The sequence below is a fragment of the Ahaetulla prasina genome, chromosome 1, assembly GCF_028640845.1.
Source record: "Ahaetulla prasina isolate Xishuangbanna chromosome 1, ASM2864084v1, whole genome shotgun sequence".
NCBI lineage: Eukaryota > Metazoa > Chordata > Lepidosauria > Squamata > Colubridae > Ahaetulla > Ahaetulla prasina.
Window position 1 is genome coordinate 312269691 of NC_080539.1, and position 13825 is coordinate 312283515.

The window sequence follows — 13825 nt, forward strand, 5'->3', positions numbered from 1 at the left end:
CTAACTTAGAGAACATTGGGTCCCATGACTTCCAAGAAACTAACATTTGGGAGATTATTTTTTTTAGTGTTGTTGTGGTGCAGCTGCTTCAGTGCCGCCTCTGTACAGCCATAGTTAGCCAAGGTCAAGAAATGCTCATTTTCAATGTCCCCTAACAGCTTCCCACAAGTTCATGAAAATGTTATTCCCTTTACACTAGGAGAGGCAGTGAAGCATGCATGCATACAGGATTTCCAATGCTCAACGCCGTTTCCCACAAGAAAACGTAATGGACAAGCTGACAGGAAATCAGAAATCACTCCAGTCCCCATTGGTTTTATTTCTGTCCATGGTCATCCGTTTAAGTATGAAAATATATCTGAAATAATGACCCAATGGGCCATTGGTTGTCTAGTTATATTTTATAAATTTATTATAAACTTGATAATTTGTTTGGTTATTCACAAATAATACTAACTTGAATTTGTGGTAGTTTTTCTTAAATGTTTTGCAATTTTAATTTTGCAACAAGTGAAGAATGCAGAGGTTCTTCCCAGATCACGAGGTTCCCTCATAAAGCACTCAGATGCTTTATCTTCAATTGGTTTTATTAGAGAAGTAATTGCACCACAAAAAGTGAATAAATATTGCTAAATATATATAGTAAGTAAAACATAGGAGAAAATACCTATTACTTTTGATTAAATGGAATTCCAGCTGCTGAAAAACATCTTCAAGGTCTCTCCAATCTAACCAAGAATGTAAAAGAAAAAAAAAATCTTTAAATCTTTATCTTGCATATATCAGAAAGTAATACTAACAAGTTGATTCCACTTCTCAGTTCTTCATAACATTATGAATCAATGCCAATTCAGTAACACTGATAATACCAAATGAAATTGATATGGATATTGTTGAAGACTTTAAGTTGACCATTAACAAACAAATGGAGTAGATAAAAGAAAATTTTCAAAGATGAAACAATGGCAGTTTGAAGTTGGCTTTGCTTTTAGCAGAACCATCAACTGGGGCAAAAAGTAAAGTCAGTGAATGAATTGGCTTCCTGAACTCCTCTCTAGATTAAGGAGAAGAATTGAGATCATCCAGAGTGTTCTGTACAGATGCTCCTCGTGATAAGACTGTAAAATGGTAGTCTCCAGCATGTTTTAGAGTCTGGAAGCTGAGAGTTTTCATTGTTGAATCTTTGGGCCTAGTTGCCATTGCTCAGTTTTTTTAAAAAAGTAACAAAATATTTATTTACCCAGACTGAAGATTTTATCCATACAGGCTGATAATTTAAAAGTTTGAAAACATTTTTATTAGGGGATTGACATGCACTCACAGCGCCATTCCAGCTGAGTAAAAACTGATGAAGAGATTTTTGGTTGAAATTTTAGAGAATGTGTTAAGTTACTAAAAATGTTTATATTTGAAGGAGGAAGCTATTTCTTTTCATACTTTTTCTTCTGTTTCTTCACAAATGTATGCGGAAACAGAAGAAGAAAAATCCTTTTATCATTTGTCTCTCTGCACTTTTCAATTTTTCTCTTTTACATGTTGGTTAGTTTATATTAGGGATTTTTTTTTTTTTTGGTATGTTTCTGATCAAATAGGAAAAAAATCTGATTTGGTGGACTCCACACTGTTCAATCCAATAAATAAAGAAAACAGTATATATCAAAAGGAAACTCTGATAGGAGACACTTCTTTTCAAGCAGAATGGGACATTGGAGCATTTTATATGAATATGAGATTCTGTCCATTAAACTGAAGATTGAAAACTAAGTGCTATAGATACTAAAGAAATTTCCAGAAAGTGATTTATATAAGGGGTCACCAACTTTCAGAACTCAGGGATCACTAAATTCATAATTTTAAATCCCATGGACCACTAATATGATCTGCCTAATGACCGGCTGGGTGGGCATGGCTAGGTGGTTATGTGACTGGGTGGGTGTGGCCAACTCGATGTCACTCACATCGAGGGGCTCCTCACCAGCTTCTACTCACCCTTCCCTCCCAGCCATTCCTCTCTTTCCCGTCTGGGCTCCTTAATGCCCCAACAGGAAGCAGTTGTTGGAGCTAAGCAACTACCATGAGAAAGAGTTGGCAAAACAGCTCAGTTCAAATTGGATCTGACCGAGGAGGCTCAGTAGAAGCACCTCACTGAGGACTACGAGCATAGGCTTTCCAAGCAGAGGGAAGACCTGCGGGAGTGCAAGGCCAGGTACTGGCCCCTGGAGGCTCAGCGGGCTGAGAGCGAGTTCCAGGCCATGATGCAGTTCCACTGGAATAAGGCCTTCCAGTTCTTTGCCACCAGCGGCACTTCCCTCCAGCCTTCGCCCAAAGCCCCACACCAAGAGGCTGAAGCAGACCCCAAGTCAGAATTTCTGTCCCACTCCAACCCACACAAAAAAACCCTGAAGGGGGAGACTCTCTGCAGCAACACAAACGTTGATTGCATGTATCCGGGCCAGAGGCCATAGTTTGAGGACCCCTGATTTAGTGCAATATAAAAAATGCAAATAATTTTTCTGTGGACCACCAAAATTTTCTCGCGGACCACCAGTGGTCCATGGACCACCAGTTGGTGACCGCTGATTTATATTATCATTCAAAGTATCATTCCACCATCGGTATAGTGAAATATCACTAACAAAGATAGATTTTACTTAGTCACTAGATAATTTGTGCTCCATTGTGTCATCATTTTCAGAGATATTTTCTTACATAAACAGAAGCAGAATAGCAGTGGACAAAAAAGCAGTGGGAGTGAGAGCAAACTTACCTTCCTCCCTTGTCTCCTTCCTCATTTACTTTGGTTGTGAAAAGCTTGCAAGGAGAAAGTAACCAGGAAGTTGCAAATCCAAGGCCACTAGGCAAGTAGGTGGCTGCTGCCGAGTGGTGTGAGTCTGTGAGGGCGTTCAAAGAATTGCCAATCAGGAGGGGTACTTGGAGGTGCATGAGAGGTGTCACATGGGTCGGGAACCAGACACCACAAAGGTTGGGGGAGATGTATAGGTGGATGGTGTGAATCAAGAAGGGCTGCACAGGAGTAGGCAAGAAATGCTGTGTAGGTTGGATAGAGTGCAAGAGGGGAGGGGTTCAGAATAAGAAGGGTGCATTGGAAATTGCAGAGAGGTGCAGGAGCAGATGCGTGGGTCAGGCAGGGATTTGGAGAAGGAGAACAAGGGTTGGAAAGGGTACCTGGAAGTCTTACAAGTGTGCAAGAGATGCCATGCAGGTCAGGGATGGTGCGTTGGAGATAGCATGGGTCAGGAGGGCTTCATGAATGTTCACAAGAAATGCTGCATTGATTGAGGAAAGCAAATGGCGGCTGGAATGAATGGGGAGTGGTGCACAGGGGTTATACAAAAGGTGCCACATGGATCAGGTTGCACACTCAGGTTGGGGAAGGCACATGTGGGGATAGCACAGCAATGAAATCCGGATGGATTTATCTGGCTCACACAAACCAGTAGTGCCATGGTGAGAGGTTCTGCCCACCTGCTGGAATGTCATTACATCCCATTTTTGACCCTCTGTGCATGCATGGAAGAGGTGTGTGGGTGCATAGTGCGCACACGCATAGCGTGCTCCCGTTTCCGAACCAGTAGTGAAGATAAGTGGATTTCACCGCTGGGACAGCTTGTGCTGGAAAGAGTGCATGGGGCTTCTTTCCTTTCTGTTCCTCCCTCTCTCCTTTCTCAGGAGGCAGGCAAATGACTGCTTCTGGGTGGGGGAGGAAGTGAGAGATTGTGAGAATGGTTGCAAAACAGAACTTTGAAAATGAGGATCATATGGCTGCAGTAGCAGTCCATCCACAGAAGAATTTTGAAGCAGTCACAACTTCCCTAAATATAGCCTCAGCGGTCATGGCTTCCAGAATTTAAATGCATTTGAGGTATCTTGGTTCAAAAATGGTTGTCCTATGATTTACTGTTTTGCCCACTCAACGGTTATAGAAATGAGAATTTTAGCAATGTTATAAATGTTGATAGCCAAGGAAGCAATACTTGTTTAAACATTCAAATTCTAACATTTGTCCTTGCTTAGAAAATGCTATATGTTATTTATCTTATAGATATTCCAAAAGAAGGTGTTGTAATTATGTTTAATTAAAATGATTATAACAAAGAGAAAATACATTGTCATTGCAGATACATGTTCATATAATAAAGTGAATATTAACATTAAAAACTTTGTTACTAATATGAACAGTTGTGCTCATTCAAATGTCAATATAAAATAATAAAATATTTTAAGTTTTAATTTATAACATAGTAAAACATTATAAAATAACATTATTATAAAACCCACTCTGGTGCTCCAATTGATTACACATTGTGAGCCATACCAAAAAACAACAACAACCTTGGATAGCACAGAAAATCTGTTCATTGACAAAATTTTCATGTTAATTACAAAAGACCACATTGCTTGGATCCATACATACAGTATACTATGCAGAAACATTGTGAGATCCTAGTTTCTTGGGAAAAACGTGATGCAAATGAAGACCAAAACCAGATAAAGAACTGGCAGCTGTGATTTCACACAGTTATGTATATAATAATATTAACAATAATTACATCAAAATCTGACTGACTGTACAGCAATACCGTTCATATTATTAAATAACATCTGTCTATCCCAGATATTTGTGAAGTACTTGATAAGTGGACAAAAATACCAAATCCAGACTAAACATCTGGCTGACATATGCAACCAACCATAATAGTACAATAATAACACAATTCTACAATGCTCTTAAGAAACCAGGATTCACATAGGCTGACTGAGACCAGACATTTTCTGGCAAAATATCCTTTAAAACTGATTAGGTCACTAAGAATGCCCTTTCATATGATAGACTTCAAAATTCCTGGCCAAATGCCTCTTCTTTATATTTCCGCAAAATTTGTCTAGAGACAGAAGTTCCCTGATTAACTCATCCATCTTCCTTCTGTCTACAGTACAATGTTATGACAGTGAGCTACTAAAATTGCATTTATTCATTACAATGGCTATTTTACAGTTTATATCTATATCTATATATTCAGAATATATATATATATGTATGTATGTATGTATGTATGTATGTATGTATGTATGTATGTATGTATGTAGGTCTTTGGTTGTTCGGGTTTTCTCCCATGTAAAATTGGAAATGTCTTGGCAACGTTTCGACGAAGTCTCATTCGTCATCTTCAGGCTTCAGCTTCGTGCTTCTGGGAGCAATGTGTGATCGCAGCTGTTTCTTCCTTTTAACTGCTAGTGGGGGTTTGAACTGATTGGGTGGGAGCTTGGTTGTGCTCTGATTGGATGGAGGTTTTTTTGTGCTCTGATTGGCTGGGGGTGTGTCCTGTTTGGGTGGGGGCTTGGTTGTGCTCAATTTAGTCTGTGTTGCAGAGGGATTTGAGCTGGTGAGCTGCATAGCTGTTGTTTGGCTTTGTGGTGGTGCTACATCTTCATAGTGGGTGTCAGTCTGCTGCATGTATGGATTGGAGGGGTTTGAAATGGCTAATGTTGCAGCTGCGGTCTGGCTTCTGGTCCTTGGTCGTGCTTCATGATCAGTGTGGGTTTGGGTCTGCTTTCTGGGTGGATGTGCGGTGGTGACATCCTGTGTGGACCTCGTGAGTGTGGGTCTGGTGTCATTCCTCGTGTTAGGGACTCGTTTGTCAATAAGGGCGGGTTTCCAAATGGCTAGTAGGCGGGAAGTATCATCTCGTTTGTTCATGCTGTGTGGGCATTTTTCTATCTCAATGGCTTCTCTGATTATTCTGTTGTTAAAGTGTTCAGTTTTGGCGATAGTTCTGGTCTTTTTAAAGTCAATATCATGTCCTGTGACTTTAAAGTGTTGGACCAGGGAAGAAGTTGGTTCCTCTTTTTTGACTGAGTTCTTGTGTTCTTCAATGCGTGCACTTATTCTTCTGTTGGTTTTCTGATGTATGTGGTGGGGCAGGCGGTGCATGGGATTTCATATACTCCTTGATTTTCTAACTCAGTTTTGTCTTTGGGGTTAGGATGGTGGATATTTTTCGGTTTGTGCACCACCACAAAGCCAAACAACAGCTATGCAGCTCACCAGCTCAAATCCCCCTGCAACACAGACTAAATTGAGCACAACCAAGCCCCCACCCAAACAGGACACAGCCCCATCCAATCAGAGCACAAAAAAACCTCCATCCAATCAGAGCACAGCCAAGCTCCCACCCAATCAGTTCAAACCCCCACTAGCAGTTAAAAGGAAGAAACAGCTGCGATCACACATTGCTCCCAGAAGCATGAAGCTGAAGCCTGAAGATGACGAATGAGACTTTGTCGAAACGTTGCCAAGACATTTCCAATTTTACATGGGAGAAAACCCGAACAACCAAAGACCTACATACAAACACCCGTGAAAACCTCAGAAAACAAATATATATATATATATATTTTCAGATTAACTTACATTTTTTTCAAATTAGAAAACATTGAGAAAATGATTAAAATAGGTCAAACAGAACATATATCTGAAAGAGGAACAAATGGAGAAGGCACAAGAACACCACATATCATAGTAAATTATATATTTACTAATCCCAAAGTGAGCATTCAGAATCTGCAAAACCAACATGTAGACATCTGTTGAATATTTTAAACTGAAATGTAAACTGTTAACTGCAGATGCTCCTCACAGAATTTAAACACCATCTCATGAATAACTCAGGTCGCATTTGAACCAGTTTTGAAGACAGAAGACATTCTTGTAGTTCATTAGAAATTGTTATCTTTGTTACAGCATTACCTACTTAGTACAAAATTACAGAATCAGCGGAATGAAAATTCCTACTTTTCACAGGCCCAGATGGTCTTTATAACTAGGATTATGCAAGTCCCAGAATAGCTTTAATACTCTCTGTAGCCATGGAACTATGGGATTTCATTGGGTTACATTTGATAGTATGTGAATTCATATAAACCCAACTGTATTCTTTCTGCATCCTATCTCTTCTATATGGATAATTAATAGTGTATTTGTTGGAATATCATTTTAGCAGTATGAGATTGTGATGTCCAGTGGCATTAAAACGTGCTGCTCAATGTGCTTCTTTCTTTTTGTCCACTGCTTTTTTTTAAGTGCTTGGTCAGATGTATTTAATCTACTTTGTGAGAAGTCATTCTGATTTTGTTTCAGTTAGTAAGGTTTATCCACCCATTTTTATTTTTTTTAAGTTATTATGTAGCCTCTAATACAGCTAACTGTTAAAATATGCCCAAACATAAATACAGCACCTCAGTGAATTTATAAGAGAGGAATCAAAGCCAAATGTAGTCATATTAACCAATAACACCCACTGATATATAACAAATCAACATAATGGCCACTGTAACAACTCTGTTATGGTTGGAATACTTTTGTTTCTTCTAAAGATATACAGTAAACAAGCAAAAAAGGCCATTTTTTGTTATACTTAAAAGTGTGACATGGAAGAATAGATTAACCAAAGAAAAAAATAATATAAGGACAACTCTTTAGAAAGCTGCTCTATGCGAATCCTATTAAAATGAATGGGTCTCATGCAAAAGTACTACGATGCTTTAGTACTGTGTTATTCATTTCAACTGTACTTATATAAAGCACCTGAGAGCAGGACAAGAAGCAATGGGTGGAAACTAATCAAGGAGAGAAGCAACTAAGGAGAAATTTCCTGACAGTTAGAACAATTAATCAGTGGAACAACTTGCCTCCAGAAGTTGTGCTGTTCCAATACTGTAAGTTTTTAAGAAGATGTTGGATAACCATTTGTCTGAAGTGGTGTAGGGTTTCCTGCCTAAGCAAGGAAGGGGCCTCCAAGGTCCCTTCCAACTCTGTTATTCTATTCTATATAGAAAAAATCTCAACTGTACTGATCAAATCCCATTCTGAAGGGGAAACTCTCAGTTAGTTTCAAAATAATAATGTATATTAAGCAAAGTTCCTAGTTATTTTAATAGGACCTGCATGTATCGGTGCGGATGCAGAAAAGATTCCATTCCTATATATCCCATTCTATGTATTAATTCACATAGAAATTGGACAACATTTCTTCCCATATCCTTGTACATTTGATAGTAGCATCAAAATTACTTTTATTCCACCTGTGGGCAACAATTTTAAAGTAGCTGCTTCTAAACAAAATTTATAATAATAAAAATTATAAAACAATGGATTATACAAATTATGTTTGGTTGAAAAAGTATCTTTCCTTTCAACTTAGCCAAAGTTTTATTTTTTTCTTGAAAACAATCATCCATTAATTAATAGTTATGTTCAAGGAAACCCTAATATACATAAAAACCATTTTGTAAAATTATTTACAGATAAGAATGATTGAAGTGGAAATAACATTTGTAAAAATAAGTATAATGAACTTACATTTCAATGGGGAAAAGAAAGGATATGCCTTTAACATGAATGATGGTTATCATCCATGTTAAAGTTTTCAGGTCTTTATTATAGCTATCTATTATTTATTTATTATATTATAGTTTCTGGATTGGCAGTCCATTTCAGGGGCATTAAGATCATATTTTGAATCTTTCAAATTACTTTCCTGTCAATTCACTTGGTAGGACTAAGGCAGTGATGCATATTCATCAGATCATGTGGGTTTTTGAAAAGGTGACATAATTGTGTGTTTGCATTCAGCTCCTTAAAATTAGCAGGTCTTCCTGGAATCACTGTTTGTGCACTAATAATCAATAAAATTGTACATCCCAAGATTAAACTTATTGAATCATAAATATATTTAGGATTATTTTGTAGTTAGAATATTAAAGATGTTGTAGAGAATTCTTGCAGAATTATGGGATGATTCAGCTTGATCTAGACTATCTTCAGGTGTCCAAACTTCTAGAGGATAAAAATCAGAGCTACTAAAGTTTCTTCTCAGTTTAATATAGTCTGAATTGATTCAATTGGAATGCATTATCTAATTTAATGATAAGATATTAATAACTTTTTTTTAAAAAACAACAACCCAAAACCAAAAACTGATTGTTTTGCTCCTGAGGAATCAACTGTCTTTTTTGAATCAATTTTCTTATGCCAAATAACTGACTAAAGCTGCCTTTGTAAGCAATTTATTATTCTTATGAATTATAGGTAAGGGTAAAGGTTCTCCCTGCACATATATGCTAGTCGTTCCTGACTCTAGTGGGTGGTGCTCATCTCCGTTTCAAAGCTGAAGAGCCAGCTCTGTCCGAAGATGTCTCCATGGTCATGTGGCCGGCATGACTAAACGCCAAAGACGCACGGAATGCTGTTACCTTCCCACCAAAGGTCCCTATTTTTCTACTTGCATTTTTTATGTGCTTTCGAACTGCTGGGTTGGCAGAAGCTGGGACAAGTAATGAGAGCTCACCCCATTATGCAGCACTAAAGATTCGAACCGCTGAACTGCTGACCTTTCGATCAACAAGCTCAGCATCTTAGCCACTGAGCCACCATGTCCCTCTTATGAATTATAAAAAAGCACAATTTAAAATTAACAAACCTTATTAATTGTTCCATCTTAAGTTTCCAATGAAATAGATTGGCAGATATATATAACACCAATTACAATATTAAAATGAGCAAATGACGATCTTTGATATTATTTCATTTCATTGACATTTACTAACATTTCTATCATTCAGAAATATTAAAACAGTACATTCAATGACTTACACATATTGGATAACAATATTATTTATATCATTTTGTGTGAGAATTGAAATTCACTGACCTGAGAACATCTATTAGAATGGAATAACAAAGAAGCATGGACCCTTAAAGTGAGCTTGGCACAATGCAATTTGCAGATCTTTTTAAAGAATAGTATTAACCTTTTCAGTTTTTTTAATACATATATGAGATCAAAATAAGACAACTTATTTTATAAAGCATTTTCCAGTTAATAAGCAACAGATATATCATCCAGACATAAGTCTAGTTTTAATTTTCTGATTTTTGTGATAAATATGACTTTCATGGCTGCTGGAAAAGTGCAGTAAAATAGCCAAGGAAACCTTTTTTCTTCTCCTTCACTGATGATTACAATATTTGGTTTACATGTAGATAATTGAAGATGGAAAACTGTCATAATATCTGTTTGGTGATATATTGTCATTTAATTCAGGTCTTATTTCAAGAATAACTTTGATTACATATCTCATATTACCCAATTGTGTTAAGGATTTTACTGGGTTAATTTCTATATCTATGTTTATTATACATCTCCCCTATTCATCTTCCTGTAATCCCTTAAATTGGGGTAGAGTTGCGGTAACCGGATGGAGTTGAGTGTCTAGTGGTCGGATGCCCTTCCTGATGCAACGTGGAGTTCACAGCAGATTTTTTTTTCTTCGCACTTTAGGAGAAACATCTGCTGCTACCTAGGCTTGAACTCTCAACCTTTCAAGTGGGAAGGAAGCATCTTCAACACTAGGCCACCATGCTGCTCCTATTCACTATTCACAATTATTATTATAAACTCTGCTAACATTCTTAAGAAAGCCATTTAGGTGTAGAGGTTTAAAGTGGTAGGCTAGAAGTTGGAAGACCATATGCTGTATTCCTAGCTGGATGAAGGCTAGTCACTCTCTCACAGCCTTAGAAAGCAGGCAATGGGAAGTCACTACTTGTCCAGCAAGTTGATAGCAATTAAAAATAATTTGACTGCATTAAAAACATTTTTTTTAAAAATAAACCTCTTAACATTTTCTTACTTTCAGATAAGTCCTTTTGAAACAGGCCATTCAGAAACAAATACTTGAAGGATTGAAGCCTTTTTGCATAGAAATGGAAATCAAGAGAAATCAGTTTATAGAACAAAACAGTCTGGCATGCATGAAATCTTATACCACTTGCCAACTCAACAGTGATTACATGTACCTCTTCATTAAGGTCAAATTAGAATGTACACTTTGTGATGACTAATGACATAAGTCTTTGGCATCACACTGCAGATATAATTTTCATGAAGCTGGCTTCTCCATTCCTTCTACCAACAACCCAAGAACCTTCTGTTAATGTGGGATAGGAAACTCTTCAGCATGGATTAGAATTGGGGATTAAGGACACACTGTTCTTAAACAATGTTCCTCTTGCTATCTCTGTCTGAATTCAAGATAACTTTCTCTCCCCCCACTTTATTCAACAACTGTTTATTATCATTATTATTACATTTATTTTCCACCTATTTTGCCATAGGGCTACCTTAGATTTATTTCAACATTTGTATTCAATGAAAAATTTTAGGAGCTGTGGGACTGCTAGGAGAAAAGAAGATTGCACCCTACAGTTCTTCATTTTTTTCATTTAAAAATAATTTTAGTTGTTAGTTACCTTTACATTACTATCCTTGACGTTTTAGATCTCTTAATATTAAAGGGCATATAAGACATCTGGACTCCAGTCTGAAGGTCTTTGTACAGGGATTGTTTCATTTATACATATGGTAATGTTGTATTCCATGTTGAATATTTATTTGAGAATAACGGAAGATGTTCCTTACATGAAGCATAATTAATGTGAAGTAGCATTCATTCTGTTGAATAACAACAAATGGTCTTTGAGTGAAAATCTCGCCCAGTGATTTGAATCTGCTTACTTAGTTCTGCCAAAAATCGTACAATTTAAAGTGAGAATACAGAAAATAATCAAAAACTCATTTTCCAATTCAGTTGGGCATTTGCATTTTCTAATATGTCACACAGTTTCACTGCTTAATTGCATGGAGGTATACCATAAATATTGTTTACAGTTAATTTTAGAAAAAGAACTAAAACCCAGATAATGAACTGTAAACATGTTCTTCTTAAAGCGGATGAGAAACTCACTCATTGACATGTAAGATGCAGCATAGTCTTTGTCACTCATATAATTACACGCCTGATGTTACAGGATCTCAGGAAAGCCTATTCCTTTTAACTGCTGACTATGCAAAATCTCTTTGGGAGGTTATAAATATGATATATCTGTTCAGTTATATACTGAGCAGATTTCATGACATCTGTGCATCTTTGTAAGATTAGGTTGTTCATTTAGAATAGCAACCATTAGATTACTTAGAATGCTTTTTTCCTGTGTAAAAAAGGAAAAAAAGAAAAGAAAAAAAAGAGAACAGTTAATACAAGCAACATCAGTATGAAATATTTTAATATATGTAGTTTCATACAAATGATCACTGTTTAAAAGTGCCACAAGGTCCTGCTACCATCATACACATTTAATTTTTTTTCTTCTCAAGCAAATGGCAAATATTAACCTTAGTTGCATTTCATAACATAAACATGGTTTAAAATTGCAACACTTCAACATTGCATGTTAAAGAAGAAATACAATGATTATTAGTATCATGATATAGAAAAATAGCAAGATTATTTTATAGTAATATTTTACTACAAACAGGGATTATATTGCACAATGCCCTCTTGACACTGAGTGTAATTTTAATTTACAGTACTTGTTTTGCTTTCTATGGTTTATTACCTTCTGGTTAGTTATCTCTGCAGACTTTGCATCATGTTAACAAACCATGTGCAATTATAACCTATTACTGGAATATCTAAATAATTTATCCTAATTATTATTTTCAGCAAAGGGAAAACATAGGTGATAGAAAATGTGAGCATATTTTTGTTACCCTAGATTCCCAATGAAGTAGAATACTTCCTCATTCTGTATTCCAGAGCAACTCTGTTCAATTGAAATGTTGAAGAATAATACATATTTTGATTCCTTTAAGCATATATGAACATATACCATATTTCAATATTCATTTTATGTGAGAGGTACTGTGATTCTTGGCTCATATAAATCCTAAAAAAATTGTAGGCACTTTCCTACATGACCTTCCCCTTTAATTACAGTAGCATATCTATAAGCTATAAAATGTGCATCCAAGATTAATTTTCCTAATTTACAGAATGGGAAAGGGAGCCATTTTTAAAAAGGGTATTACATGCACATGTTGGAGCACCAGCATCCAAAAGAGATAATGAATTACAATGAATCACTAGTTTCTCCCATAAAACTGAAAAGTGAAAACAAGTATTATATACTCATATTACAAATTCTATATAATTTAAATAAAAAATAAACATGTGTGTATTTATAAAACAATACAAATAGTCATTTCCCCAGAATTCTCTCAAAATAGATTGCTATATGTTTCAGATTCATTTAAATTTATTAAAAGGTCTAGACATTAACATTTAACATCATCTAGAGATCCCCATTGTAACAGGAGGACACCTGTCTTTTTAATGGGATGATATAAAGTTATTTATTTTAAAAAAATACACATGGCTGGATATTTTCTATTTCTAAATACTGAAATTAACTAATATTTTTATACCCATACTTCTGGAACATGGTCTTTTTTTTTTTGCTTAACTATTTTGATCTGTATTTTTAGTATGCAGTAATCTCATATTATGACACTGGAATATGTGGCCAGACTTGGGTAATGTATGATTTTTGGTGTTTAATACTTTAGGTACCATGAATTTTGAATGAGCTGAATGTTAGATGCTCTGCTGAGAATCTTTAAATGTTGATAATACTTACCAATTGTTTAAATGGCTCTGACATACAACTGCAGCTAACTATGCATATTAATGCTATGAAGCAAACAAATATATTCAAGGAGGAAAACTTTTAGATAATTAAGGCTAAACTGACTTTCCTCCTTGTGAAGAATTAAACAAAACATGCAGTATATAAGAAATATGGAATTATATGCATCATATGCATTCAGTTAAAACTGTTTTTGCCCATTTGAAGAACCACCAGACACTGTAAGTGAATAATACTTTTTGTATTAATATAGCTTTT

The 13825-nt window shown here is 36.0% G+C and overlaps 1 protein-coding gene across 4 annotated transcripts in view; it reads right to left on the minus strand.

Annotated features, from left to right (window-relative positions):
• Positions 1 to 6342: 6342 nt before the first annotated feature.
• Positions 6343 to 13825, minus strand: part of NOVA1 (NOVA alternative splicing regulator 1) — a 146618-nt gene continuing 139135 nt past the window's right edge. For all 4 annotated transcript variants that reach the window (XM_058162180.1, XM_058162179.1, XM_058162181.1 and 1 more), the window contains one exon: positions 6343 to 13825. This exon is cut by the window's right edge and continues 5008 nt beyond it. The gene's annotated coding sequence lies outside the window, so the exon portion shown is untranslated.